The sequence below is a fragment of the Podarcis erhardii genome (genome assembly GCF_964252035.2).
Source record: "Podarcis erhardii genome assembly, chromosome: 14".
Classification (NCBI taxonomy): domain Eukaryota; kingdom Metazoa; phylum Chordata; class Lepidosauria; order Squamata; family Lacertidae; genus Podarcis; species Podarcis erhardii.
In genome coordinates, this window is record NC_138503.1 from 21,934,342 (window position 1) to 21,948,370 (window position 14,029).

The window sequence follows — 14,029 nt, forward strand, 5'->3', positions numbered from 1 at the left end:
GCAAGCTGCCTTCAAGTACTTCTGCGAGCTTATTCAATCTAGTTAACTTCCCATGTTACTTACTGTTTCCAACCCTAACCCTGCGGAAAGCCATCTAATTAGACTTTAATTTGATTTTGACCTGTTTTTAGGAGGTAATTTAATTATTGTTCAATTTTCTACCAATGTTATATATCTGATGTTAGCCGCCCTGAGCCCGACTTCGGCCAGGAAGGGCGGGGTCTAAATAAAATTTATTTTTATTTTTATTTTTATTTATTATTTTTATTATTATTATGACAGTTCCCACAGCCTTCCTCCAAGTGTGGGGCTGAACAAGGTAGGCTTATGTCAGGGAACTGCCATCGGAGCCAGAGGAGGAGAGAGGGCTCCAGAGGGATGGCGGAGAGGGTCCCAGCAGGAAGAGGGACAGCCCATCTGCTGGGGAAGGAAATCAGCGCAACACCAGTGGAGAAGGGGGCAGAGGGGGGAATTGGTGAGGGGGCTCCAGGACTCCTCGCCGGAGACCAGCGGGGAGAGCACGGGTCCTCCGCTGCCCACACCCTCTCTGCGCAGAAGACTTCCGCGCAGGGAGAGTAGGCAGAGACTTGGCGTCAAAGAACTTCTTTGCTGGAAGAACTCCCTGCTCCCCAGCAGCCTAAGATGAGAGTTGTAGTCCAAGGACACCTGAAGAATGCCACATAGGCTACCCCTGCGGTATTTCATACACTTCTAGTAGAAGTCTAGTAGAAGAAGCTGGTGGCTGTGCCGCAACTATGGACTGGAGTAGGCTTTTTCAAGAAGATCTGGGGTGTTGGTTAATTCAAAATGTTGGGCTTCTTACCCAACACCCCAAACTAGCTACGCAGGTGAACATAGTCAAACAGTGTCAAGTGGCTCAGCTCTTGTGACAGCATTGAGATTAGATGGTATAATCCTTTCTGTACTTCTATCACTGATTTAGTGGAATTCTTTTGCACACACCTCCATCATGGTCTGGGTAACCTTGCATTTTATATAAAGGTAAAGGTAAAGGTACCCCTGCCCGTACAGGCCAGTCTTGCCAGACTCTAGGGTTGTGCGCTCATCTCTATAGGCCAGGAGCCAGCGCTGTCCGCAGACACTTCTGGGTCACGTGGCCAGCGTGACAAGCTGCATCTGGCGAGCCAGCGCAGCACATGGAACGCCGTTTACCTTCCCGCTGGTAAGCGGTCCCTATTTATCTACTTGCACCCGAGGGTGCTTTCGAACTGCTAGGTTGGCAGGCGCTGGGACCGAACGACGGGAGTGCACCCCACCGCAGGGATTCGAACCGCCGATCATGCGATCGGCAAGTCCTAGGCGCTGAGGGTTTTACCCACAGCGCCACCTGCGTCCCTTGCATTTTATATAGCAGGAGGCTAACCTGCGCTGACCTCTTGAAAGAACATTGTACCAGTCCCCCAAGCCCAAGCATTGACAAGGAAGACAGATCTAAGATAAAACAGCGTGGGAGGCAGATTCATACAATGTTAGATATTTAATTTGATACCCAAATATATTACATTGCCGAAGCAATTTGTTGTCTGTTTTTGCTGTGCTACTTCAGCAAACAGGATTTCCCTGGAGAATGTCGCTTGAGAAAAGCATAGCCTATATGTTCCTTCCTGGAAAGAATCTTACTTAATGCACTCTTTATGTAGACAGCCCTAGACTTGCAAAGTGCTGAGCTGGGATTGTCTGTTGCTTGGTTGAATCTAGTGACATCTAGCTCCAACAGTCATTGAGTTTCAGGGAGGTGGATCTAGACAGGTGTGGCCCTCAGGACTCTTCCCAGGCTACAGCTTTTTTGGCCCTGCTGCATGCCCTCCTGTAGTTCTTCCTGGCTGGAAGGTGGTCTTGAATATATCTATATGTCTTGTAATAATATCTCTTGCTTGCCAAGATGGAATAAGCGGGTGAGGATTGCAAGGCTGAAATGTACCCTACTGTACAAAGGTCAATTGCTCCACTCACCTTTTTTTTTTTTTTTTTTTTGGCCTCTGGCATTGCCTCCTATTGTTATCTGGCCCGGTGGGTTGGAGTGACATCGTTGAAAACAGTTCCCCACCCTTTTTCCAGAATAATGATGATGAATGACCAGAGTCACTTCAACATAGTGTCTCTCCCACCCCGTGTCAGCACTGTGAGGCTTCCGAGAAGGATGCTGAAAGCTGCCAAGGAAGAGAGAGAACTTCTTTATGTATGCTACAACAGCGGCAAGAGTCTTGATTGCACAAGGATGGAAGAATGAGGAAACCCCGACAAAAGAACAGTGGCAAGAGAAATAGATGAACTATGCAGAACTGGCGAAATTGACATGCAAATTACGAGACAAGGACAACTGTGACTTCAAAGAAGAATGGGAACCCTTCACAATTTTTTTAAAAAGACAACAAAATGAATTGGACTCCTTGGCAGGTTTTGAATAAACATACACAAATTTATTGAGGGATAACATAGAAGATAGATAATATAAGGATGTATACAGTTTTATCATATGCAGAAGTTAACATTGAATGAGAAATCAGAGAGAGGAGTTGAGGAAAGTCACAGGGGGGAGGGAGGGGGGAAATGGGGGGGATAATGAAGATGATTTGTTTTGATAATTTGCTATGTTGAAATTATGTGTGTGTGTGTGTGTGTGTGTGTGTGTGAATATATCTATCTCTATCTCTATCTCTATCTCTATCTCTATCTCTATCTCTATCTCTATCTCTATCTCTATCTCTATCTCTATCTCTATCTCTATATCTCCAAGGGAATCAGCAAGGCCACAGTGCTTGCTTGACTATTTCCATGACAGTTACAGTCACCTTCCTGTCCAGGAGAGTCCAGTGGCCAGCCTGTTGCACAATGCCATCCCAGAGTCTGAGAATACTTCATTACTAGGACAACATGCCAAGAAGCAATTCTGGTGACTCACCACCATACTGGGCAGAGTCATCGGTTTCTTATTCTAGCGTGGGCAGCTTCTGTCCCTGATATAAAGGATGGCTAGGAAGTCATTTGGATTCATTAGCCTCTGGCGGAAGACCATTCTAATAGGTCCCTCGCCCCTATGCCATTTAGAAGCCATTGAAAGTCAAAACTTAGCCAAGCAAGAGGATGGATTAACAGCAGAATTTACATTACAGGGATGGGGAACCTGTGGCCCTGCAGCTGTTGATGGACTACAACTCCCATCATCCCTGACAATTGGCCATGTTGGTTGGGGATGATTTGAGCTTGAGTCCCAGCAGCATATGGAGGGCCACATGTTCCCCCTTCTATGCTCTCTTCTATCTCTGGCACCCAGCATCAAGTATGTGGACTCAGAGTTGGCTGTCCAACAGGGTTCCCAGTAACGGAGGTAGAATCCCAAGAGACCACAGCAATTGTCTGACCAGAATTGTGGCGCTGCCAGTTGTGAGATACAGGGTGGCATCTCTGGGATCCCAATGCTTGCAATATCTTGAGTAGCCTTCCCACAAGAATAATTAGAGTATATAGTTTATGTCATTTATACAGTAGTACCTCGGGTTACATACGCGTCAGGTTACAGACTCCACTAACCCAGAAATAGTACCTCGTGTTAAGAACTTTGCTTCAGGATGAGAACAGAAATCGTGCTCTGGCGGCGCGGCAGCAGCAGGAGGCCCCATTAGCTAAAGTGGTGCTTCAGGTTAAGAACAGTTTCAGGTTAAGAACGGACCTCTGGAACGAATTAAGTACTTAACCCGAGGTACAACTGTACACCTTTGGTCCTAAGTGCCTGTGGAATAATTTATCAGGCAAACCTTGTCTCCTGGCTTAAGTTCTTAGTAACATTTCTTAGTAACATGCACTTAGTAACATTTCTCAAATAATGGGCCTGGGGAAGAGCAGTAGGCCAACTGCCAGTGTGGTGTAGTGGTTAAGAGCAGTGGACTCGTAATCTGGTGAACCAAGTTCGCGTTTCCGCTCTTCCACATGCAGCTGCTGGGTGACCTTGGGCCAGTCACACTTCTCTGAAGTCTCTCAGCCTCACTCACCTCACAGAGTGTTTGTTGTAGGGGAGGAAGGGAAAGAAGAATGTTAGCCGCTTTGAGACTCCTTCGGGTAGTGATAAAGCGGGATATCAAATCCAAACTCCTCCTCCTCCTCCTCCTCTTCTTCTTTAGGGCCACAGCACTGCAGACTTCACCATAATCTTTTGTTTGTATCAGTGCAAGTGCCAGCTACTTCCTGCATGCTGAGTAAAAGCGGGGGGGGGGGGGGGGGAGAAGAGAAGAGGTCTCCCTCCTCTGAGAGGAAAGGGCCAGAGGAGGTGTTGAAAGAAATCAGAAAGAGTGATAAAATATTATTTTTCAATAACGATAATTAAGCAGAATAGAGAGGAAGGGATGAGGAACAGAGGAAGCCACCTTATACAGAGGCAGCCTGTAGGTTCATCTAGCTCAGTACTATTTGCACTGACTGGCAGCCTCTCTGCAAGGTTTATGGCAGGGGGTCTCTCCCACTCCTACCTGCAGATGTTGGGGATTCATCTAGGGTCCTTTTGCATTCGAAACGTGCTTTGCCACGGCCTTTCTCCACTGGCAGAGGTGTGTGTGTGAATAAAGTACAAGTGTGAAAGGATGGGACGCGGGTGGCGCTGTGGGTTAAACCACGGAGCCTAGGGCTTGCCGATCAGAAGGTCGGCGGTTTGAATCCCCGCAACGGGGTGAGCTCCCGTTGCTTGGTCCCTGCTCCTGCCAACCTAGCAGTTCGAAAGCATGTCAAAGTGCAAGTAGATAAATAGGTACTGCTCCACTGGGAAGGTAAACAGCGTTTCCGTGCGCTGCTCTGGTTCGCCAGAAGCGGCTTAGTCATGCTGGCCACATGACCCGGAAGCTGTACGCCGGTTCCCTCAGCCAGTAAAGCGAGATGAGCACCGCAACCCCAGAGTTGGCCACGACTAGACCTAATGGTCAGGGGTCCCTTTACCTTTACCTAAGTGTGAAAGGAGAAGCAGGAAAGAAATTTTACAATATGAGACATGTGCACTGCCACAGACCTGCATATGGTGGCCAGGACAGAAGGTGGTGGTGTGGCCAAGTAGATCATCCTGCCAGCCTGAAGTTGTTGCAACATTTGGACATGGTTTGGGCGCAACAATGGCTCGGAACGAAATGGATCCTGAGCTGGCTCCACCTCACTCCTGGAAAGACGTGCTTGGGGGCTTTCCATTGGCTGCCAGCAGCAGGGATCATACAGACAGCACACCTGCCTGCACATTCACTAGGCAGAAGGGACAGCAAAGTACCAGTGGAATAATGCTAATACAGTGGTACCTCGGGTTAAGTACTTAATTCGTTCCGGAGGTCCGTACTTAACCTGAAACTGTTCTTAACCTGAAGCACCACTTTAGCTAATGGGGCCTCCTGCTGCTGCCGCGCCGCCGGAGCACGATTTCTGTTCTCATCCTGAAGCAAAGTTCTTAACCTGAAGCACTATTTCTGGGTTAGCGGAGTCTGTAACCTGAAGCGTATGTAACCTGAAGCGTATGTAACCTGAGGTACCACTGTACCTGCTTTTCCCCCTGCCCCCATCCCACAGGTGGCAGTAGGTTAAGCCTAGCAGGACTAGGTGGAGGGACACCTCTGCCCAGTCCAGCCCCAAGCCCAGCACAAAGAGGGAGCTGAATTGCTCAGAATAATTCAAGATGCTGGCAAAGATTGTCCTTATGAGATAGGGACTCTGGGAAAAGCAGATAAAATGGATATAGAACACGTTAATGTGCTGGAAGCAATGCAGTTCCAAGAACAAGCAATATTATTCTACAGTGTTAGCCTTTAACTAAGGGTACCATCCCATACATACTTACCTGGGGCATAAATCCCATTAAGCTTAGTATGGCATACATTTGAGTAAGATATTCATATGCTTACACCGCATGGTCTTTGATAATGGTTATCACTCAGTGCTGAGAGATTAAAGTATAAATTGTAAATCTAATCTGCATTAGATCTAAATTTCCTTTTAAACTTTTTTTTAAAAAGGCACTACACTTTTTACTAAAAACCAGCCAAAACCCTCATTTAAATAAATGAAATTTATTTATTTATTTATTTATTTATTTAAATAAATGAAAGGAATACAATTTAAATAAATATTATTATTTTTTAAAAAATGGATTCTTATCTATTCTAATGACATGTCTATGTAAGAGTCAATTAAAAGGAAAACATTAAAGGTGGCTTTTGCTGTTAAGAATCAGCAGCTCACTTCATAACTATTTCAAAACAATATTTACATTGCAGTTTTGGTCACAGTTGCAGACTGTCTTCTTGCTTTTAAGCAGCATTTCTACTGAATTAACTTTCTTACTTGCTGAACATTACTTTGTTTTATGTAACTAAATAAATGCAAATCTATTACTGTCTCTCCTACATTTTGGGGGAGGGCACTGCTTTTTCTTTGAAGTGCAAACATAGGTAGCAACTTGGACTTGGACCTGAAAAATTGTGCCTTGTTTCCAATGGACTAATTGCACCATTGCTTAATTACCCCACAATTAAATGTCCTCTTCTGCAATAGCAGTACTGGTTTGATTGTTCCATTCAGGGCTGAGTTTACAATTTGACATATAGATATTGTAGTCTCCAAAAATATGGTGTTATCTTTCATGCATGGAAAGCTTAGATTTCCTCCATTCATGTAAATTTCATATGTGTGCTTAGCCAGATGAGCATCATAGTTATGAAAAGATCTACCATATCCCAAGTGGGTGTTAATGTTGTTGATCTTGTTACACGGGAAAATGTAGCCTCTCACTAAAGCATGAAGCGACTTGCTCTTCCCTTCCCCAATCCTGTTGGGAAATATCCCTACCAAGCCCCACAAACAGAGCACTTAGTCACAAATCTCCTGTGGGAAAGAGCTGGAGGTGATTCGTTCAGCTGATTTGTGTTGCCTCCTCCCATTTAAATTAAAAAGAAATGTTGCGCTTATTACAAAATGCTGTCTTGCGTCAAACCAGTGGAAACCTTTGAGGAATCCACTGACCATGTACAGAAACTTGTGTTGAGATTTCCTAAAATAAGCAGCAAGGAAATGGAGAAGACCTTACCCAAACTGAACCTGTTGAATACACAAAGCTGTAAATCATAGGACAAACCTTGGTTGCAGTTCATGTTTTGCCTGGAGAGAGCTAAACCTCGAGCCCAGGTCTCCAAGTGTCCTGGTTTTCCAAGGACAGTCTCAGAATTACAGAAGCTGCACTTAGTCTCTAAGGTGCTACTGGACAATTTTTTATATATATTTCGACTGCGTCAGAGCAACACGGCTACCTATCTAAATCTAGAAGCTGTGCTGGTTGTGCTTTTTCCTCCCATTCTTGTTTCAGTTAAAAGTGGTGGAGAGATCAGACATCCCCCTGTCCTTTTAGAAAACAGGAGACTTCTCTCTGTGTGTGTGTGTGTGTGTGTGTGTGTGTGTGTGTGTGCGCGCGCGTGCGCGCGTATGCGAAAACAAGAGTCCTGTTTAAACTGAAAGTAAAATACCTGCACCAAATGAAAGAAGTGGTGAAACTGGCGTACGAAGCCCTTCCTAGAATTTAGAAACCAATCCACTTAAAATTCTTTAATTGCAATTCATCAGCAGCCAGCCATTTCTTTTAGGAAATGCACAGAGTGTCTATTCCTTTATTGTAAGGGCAGCCTTATACCGTGAGCCATGGCTACTCAGAAGTAAGCCCCACTGTATTCAATGGAGCTTACTCCCTAGTAACTGGGTAGAGACTCTGCAGCCTTACACTGCAATCCTAAGCAATTTTTCTCAGAACTAAGTCCTACTGAGTGCAATGGGATTTACTCTCTGGTATGTTCCTGATCCTTCTCGTTGTTGTTGTTGTTGTTGTTGTTGTTGTTGTTGTTGTTGTTGTTGTTGTTGTCGTCGTCATTACCTGCCTTTTTCCCTGACAGGGACTCAAGGCAGCTTACAGCTAACATTGTATTTCATTCCATTCATCTGTTGAAGGTGCTGTACATGATGCCTTCCCTTGCACATTGTTTCTTTACCACAATCCTGTGAGGTAGTTTAGGCAGAGAAGTTGCAATTGGCTCAAGGCGACAGATGTATATGCACATATATGAAATATATGTGTCCAGCAGATCAAACTCAGGAGAAGCTTCCTGATGTAGAATAGAAGGTCCCTATTTTCATCTGATAAATATTGGAGGGAGTCAGATGTCATGCTAAGCCAAAACACAGCTTAGCTCGCAGGATTACAACAGCAGGACAACTGACAAGAGAAGCAAAGCGGCCACAGCCTCCTCTTTGGGAGCCTACATAGTTGTCTGTTTAATGCCATGGTTTGGCTTAGTGTTATGTGCAAACCGGACTACGTTGTGATTCATCCTTGGCTTTATTTGTTTACTGCATGTCTGTCCTGCACGTGAACTCACAATATTAATAGTAGTAGTAGTAGTAGTAGTAGTAGTAGTAGTAGTAATAGTAATACAGTGGTACCTCGGGTTATATACACTTCAGGTTACAGACTCTGCTAACCCAGAAGTAGTACCTCGGGTTAAGAACTTTGCCCCAGGATGAGAACAGAAATAGCACACTGATGTTGCAGAAGCAGCAGGAGGCCCCATTAGTTAAAGTGTTACCTCAGGTTAAGAATGGACCTCCAGAACGAATTAAGTTCATAACCAGAGGCACCATTGTAAATATATAATAATTTATTGCTTATACCCCGCCCATTTGGCTGGGCCTCCCCAGTCACTCTGGGCGGCTTCCAACAGAATATTAAAAACAGTGGCGTAGCGTGGGTTGTCTGCACCCGGGGCAAGGCAAGTAATTTGCGCCCCCCAACCTGTGGATTCACACCCCCTAACCCGTGGATTTGGGCCCCCTAACCCTCAGATGTTGCGCCCGGTGCGGCCGGCCCCCCCTGCACCCCCCACGCTACGCCACTGATTAAAAAGGTGATAAAACATCAAACATTAAAAACTTCCCTAAACGGGCTGCCTTCAGATATCTTCTAAAAGTCAGGTAGTTGTTTATTTCCTTGACATATGGGCATTTCACAGGGCGGGTGCCACTACTGAGAAGGCCCTCTGCCTGGTTCCCTGTAATCTCACTTCTCGCATTGAGGAAACCACCAGAAGGCCCTCGGAGCTACACCTCAAAAGGCTGAATTGCTTATCAATATAGTTACATGGATAATTCTCATCTAGGAACTGTTCTACTTTAGTTGCTCTTGATAGCCTTCTCCTCCCAAAATTTGTTTAAATCTCTTTTGAAGCCATCCAATATAGCTTTGGGAGGAGTTCCACAGTTTAACTATGCATAGCTGAAGTACTTTTTAAAAAAATCTGTCCCAAATCTTCCAAATTCAGCTTTATTTGATGCCCAAGGGTTCTAGTGCCGTAAGCGAACAAGAAAAACTCTTCGCTATCCAGGTTCTCCATGCCAAGCATGTTTTAAAAAACATCTGTCACATCACCTCTGCTTCATCTTGTATCTAAACTAGAAAGTCCCAAATACTGCAACTATTTCTGCAAAGGAAAGTCGCTCCACACCCTGGATCATTCTGCTTTCATTCTCCTTTTCTGAACGTTTTGCAACTCTACAACTTGTATATCTACAGACTCCAGGTTTCCTCAACGTCTGCTGATATCTCTCTTTCATATGTGTTGGTTTTTTGGCTACAGAAGGACAGCTGCTCGGCCATGCTAGTAATATATATGGTGATGGCAATACTGATTTGTAGCTTCAGGCAATCAGTGAGGAAAATTGAGATAGCAATGGGTGGTGGGTGTGGGAAAGAAAGCTACCTCCAGTGTGCATAGTGGTGTATACTCTTCCTGAAAAAGAGAGGTGGGAGAGAAATTATTTCAACTTGCATTTTAATAAGAACCTGCATGAAATCCACACTTCTTGTGCCAATATGTGAACTACAAGGCAACTCTCCTCCAGAACAATCATATATCTCTGAATTTTGCAATACATTTCTCCAGCTCCAACAATATATACATATTGGCAGTGCATGCAAAAATGCTTTTATTTATAAGAATAGCATATTAACATGCATCATATTCGGGGAAATTGCTTGCAATAAGTACATATATTAGGAGCAATGGACATGAAAATTTACCGTATTTTTTGCCCTATAGGATACACCGGCCCATAGGACGCACCTAGTTTTTTGGGGGGGAAATAAAGAGAAAAAAATTATTCCCCCCCAGCCGCGGATATCTGCCCGAAGCACGGGGTGCTCTGCTTCCTGCAGGCTCCCCAGGCTTGCTGATAGCTTCCTGAAGCCTGGAGATCGAGAGGGGAAAAAGTGCGTCCTATAGGGCGAAAAATACGGTATATTTATTTATTTTTTTAAAAAATGGAAAACTGATGATGAAATGTGGCAGATACTTGAGAAAAGAAAAGGAAATGAGATTGTCCAATTTGTCAATACATGCTCAAAAACAGTGGTGAACTTTCCCCTAGGCCTCTCCCATAGCCATCAAGCTGCTGAGGTGGATCGGCCAAGTGGCTGGGTACAGAAGGAGCAGCTCAGGCTAGAGGGGTGTGGGAAGAAGATGGGGGTGGTCTGCCACCCCATTTCTCTTCTCTCTGTGATCTTTCACATTTCCCACATTTTGTTGTAATAGCTGATACAAGAGCCAATGAACAAGATCCAGCTGGCGTGCTGAGAACCTGGGTGAAGTGGCTTCCTCTGGAGAATTCAGCACAGGCAAATGAATATTTTCCCATATTGCTGCTTGCAATTAACTGGTGTGTGATCTCGTTTAAAAAAAGAAAAAAGAAAAGCCTCCCCAACAACAACACTTGTTGATCCTGTCTGGTCTTTGACCTCAATAAAGGTTGATTGATTGACACTTGTTGATCTGTGTTGTTGTTGTTGTTTAGTCGTTTAGTCGTGTCTGACTTTTCGTGACCCCATGGACCAGAGCATGCCAGGCACTCCTGTCTTCCACTGCCTCCCACAGTTTGGTCAAACTCATGCTGGTAGCTTCAAGAACACTATCCAACCATCTCGTCCTCCATCATCCCCTTCTCCTTGTGCCCTCCATCTTTCCCAACATCAGGGTCTTTCCCAGGGAGTCTTCTCTTCTCATGAGGTGACCAAAGTATTGGAGCCTCAGCTGTACAGCTCAGCTATTCTGGTCACAGACTGTTCACTGCCTCAGGGCCCACAGCTCTTCCTAGCAACTGTCAACACCCATAACAAATTACACTTCCCAGAATTATTTGGTGGGAAGTATAATTTCCATACCATTTCAATGATTGTTGAATGTTACTTGATTTGATGTAAAAAAAGGTAAAGGACTCCTGGCAGTTAAGTCCAGTCACAAACGACTCTGGACTATTTGATGGAGGTTGCTTATTTTAAAGTTACGTTTTATTGTCACATTTTTGTATGGCATTAGATTGTTATAGGGTGTACATTCTTTGTTTCTTCAGCTTGTAAACCGTCTTGGGTATTGTAAGATAGAAAGACGCTATACAAATTAAAAGTGATGATGATGATTTGTTAAATGGTCTCATAGTGCTTTAAATGTATGGTGTGAATGTGGCACAGGATTCTTCACCTGTTAAAATGTTGTGCACTTTTCATATGTATCTGTTAAAAATGCAGTGTCTGTAATACATATGTACCTTTACAAAAAAGAAGCTTTTCATATACCACAGGAATGCATCCCATGAAATTGGAGCCCATTGTGGCTCCTTCAGGGTATTCTTTAGGATCGAAGTGGAGTTTCTTACATGAAACTCAGCTTTAAGCTGAAGAATCCCCTCCTGCCACTGCTGTATTTGCCTCCCTGATTAAGGGATACCATAAAACAACGACTCTCTCATTCTACAAGGTTGGGACAAGCACCAAAGGCAGCAGATCAGCATTGTTCCACTGGAGGTGCATCCTAAGGTTTTACACAATAGGAGGATTGCCCTGAGTCAGGAATCCTGAATTGCAACTTTCGTGGGTGGGACGCTGAAGAATTTCGAATCATGTACAAATGGGGCGTTACCACAGAGAAAGCCGCTGTGCCTCTTCAATCTTCTTCACTAGGAGATGTAACGTACTCTCTGGAGTGAAAGGGCCAGGTAGGACTTTTTTGTCTCCTTTCATTCTTGAGCTTCATTCTGCAGTAGCTGGGACTGCTGGTTTGGTTCTTTCTCTTTTTAAGGAATGCAGTTAATGCTAACAGTTGTATGTTGCGGGTCGCATTCACTGAAATTAATGAGTTTATGCCAAAAACAATGAAACAGCTCACCATCCTAATGAATGGCAGGTGTACTAACTGACCCGAAATGCTTTAATAACAGCAAAAACATGTAGAATCTTGACATGTGTTTTAATCTGGCCTTTACCGTGTTGTTGATTTTATTTTTTTGAAGGCTTTAAAAGACTGTTTTTAACTTTTTTACTGACAATTTAATAGTTTGATTCTTTTTGTAAACTGCTTTGAGGGTTCTGTCATCTCAGACAAATGGTGTTTGTGTGTGTGTGATTAGATAGATAGATAGATGATAGATAGATAGATAGATAGATAGATAGATAGATAGATAGATAGATGATAGATAGATGATAGATAGATAGAGTTACATTCTCTTTTTCTTGTCACCTTGTAACTGCTGAAATATTTTAATGCAGCCATTGATATTACTTTTTCCTGATGTTTATTAAAAAAAAACAGTTAACAGATCCATATGATATTCTGGGAGACAGGGAAAGACTGCTGCTTGGGTAGAGTGCTAAAAACCTAAATAAATGATTTTAGATGGATAAAGTCAAATAGGATACTGTGACCGAATATGTGTTGCCTCACTCTTCTTACCTCCTAATCCCTTAAACGTGTTGAACTTGTTGTACCTGCAGGTGGTAGAGGGGGAGCACATGACTACTTTTACATATTGTGTGTGGTATGTAATAAAAAAAAAATGTTGGCACATCCAAGGTTGGAGAGAGAAGGCAAGCCTCCCACCCTTCTACCAGATACCGTGTTCACTATGTGCTGGGTTTTTTTCCAAAAAAAATGTGCAAGCCTTATTGTGTATTGATAAGTCATAAAGGGTACACGGGTGGTGCTATGGGTTAAACCACAGAGCCTAGGGCTTGCTGATCAGAATGTTGGCGGTTCGAATCCCTGTGATGGTGTGAGCTCCCGTTGCTCAGTCCCAGCTCCTACCAGCCTAGCAGTTCGAAAGCATGTCAAAGGGCAAGTAGATAAATAGGTACTGTGCGCTGCTCTGGTTTGCCAGAAGCGGCTTAGTCATGCTGGCCACATGGCTTGGAAGCTGTCTGCGGACAAACGCCAGCTCCCTCGGCCAGTAAAGCGAGATGAGCGCCGCAGCCCCAGAGTCATCCATGACTGGACCTAATGGTTAGGGGTCCCTTCACCTTTACCTAAATCATAAAAACTGTACACAATTTACATTATCACAATCAGCTACAGGAGCAACACTAAATGATTAATTCTCAAAAAGCACCTGATATGAAATTATTAATGATACCACACTATTACTTGGCTAGAATAAATATTGTTACACGCCACACCCATACCAGGTTCTGTATGTAGTTCCTTTTGGACAATGAAGCACAGGAGAGACTGTGGCATCTTTATGAAATGTGGTGCATTTACACAGATATACAACCTGAGCCTAGGATAGAGGGTGCTCAGGATTACACCCCAAGAGGGTCCATTGCTTCTCTCATTGGTGCAGCATGCTTGGGTCTGCAAAGGGAGAAATCAGTCGTGCCCTCTGTGTCTCCTTGTTACAGCTTGTCCTAGCCAGCCCACATGGTGTTCTCTTCTCTTGCTCTGCTTGCCAAACCGCTTGCAAAACTGATAAGCCGTTTTTGTTCACTTATGTCATTCACCCTGAAATCTGAAACCGCTTTGGTCTCCGCCCACCACCAACACACAGCTGGGGGAGGGGTCCCCCCCCCCTCCTTATGTGGCACATTTTTGCCCTCTTGGAGGCTTCCTGGATGGGCTAATGACTGGCCGTTGTCAGCATTCCGTTCTTTCAGTGAGGTGGCCTGGCTCCTTAGCATAAACCA

General features: G+C 44.3%; 1 protein-coding gene across 3 annotated transcripts in view; it reads left to right on the forward strand.

Moving 5' to 3' along the window:
- The window catches only part of LOC309328664 (ceramide synthase 3-like), a 92,098-nt gene that overhangs the window by 27,304 nt on the left and 50,765 nt on the right, over nucleotides 1–14,029 (forward strand). Inside the window, exon 1 of one of the 3 annotated variants that reach the window (XM_081838855.1) lies at nucleotides 11,923–12,069. The exons of the other annotated variants lie outside the window; for them this stretch is intronic. The gene's annotated coding sequence lies outside the window, so the exon portion shown is untranslated. Of the gene's footprint in view, nucleotides 1–11,922; nucleotides 12,070–14,029 lie in introns of those variants that run through there. 3 annotated transcript variants of the gene reach the window in all.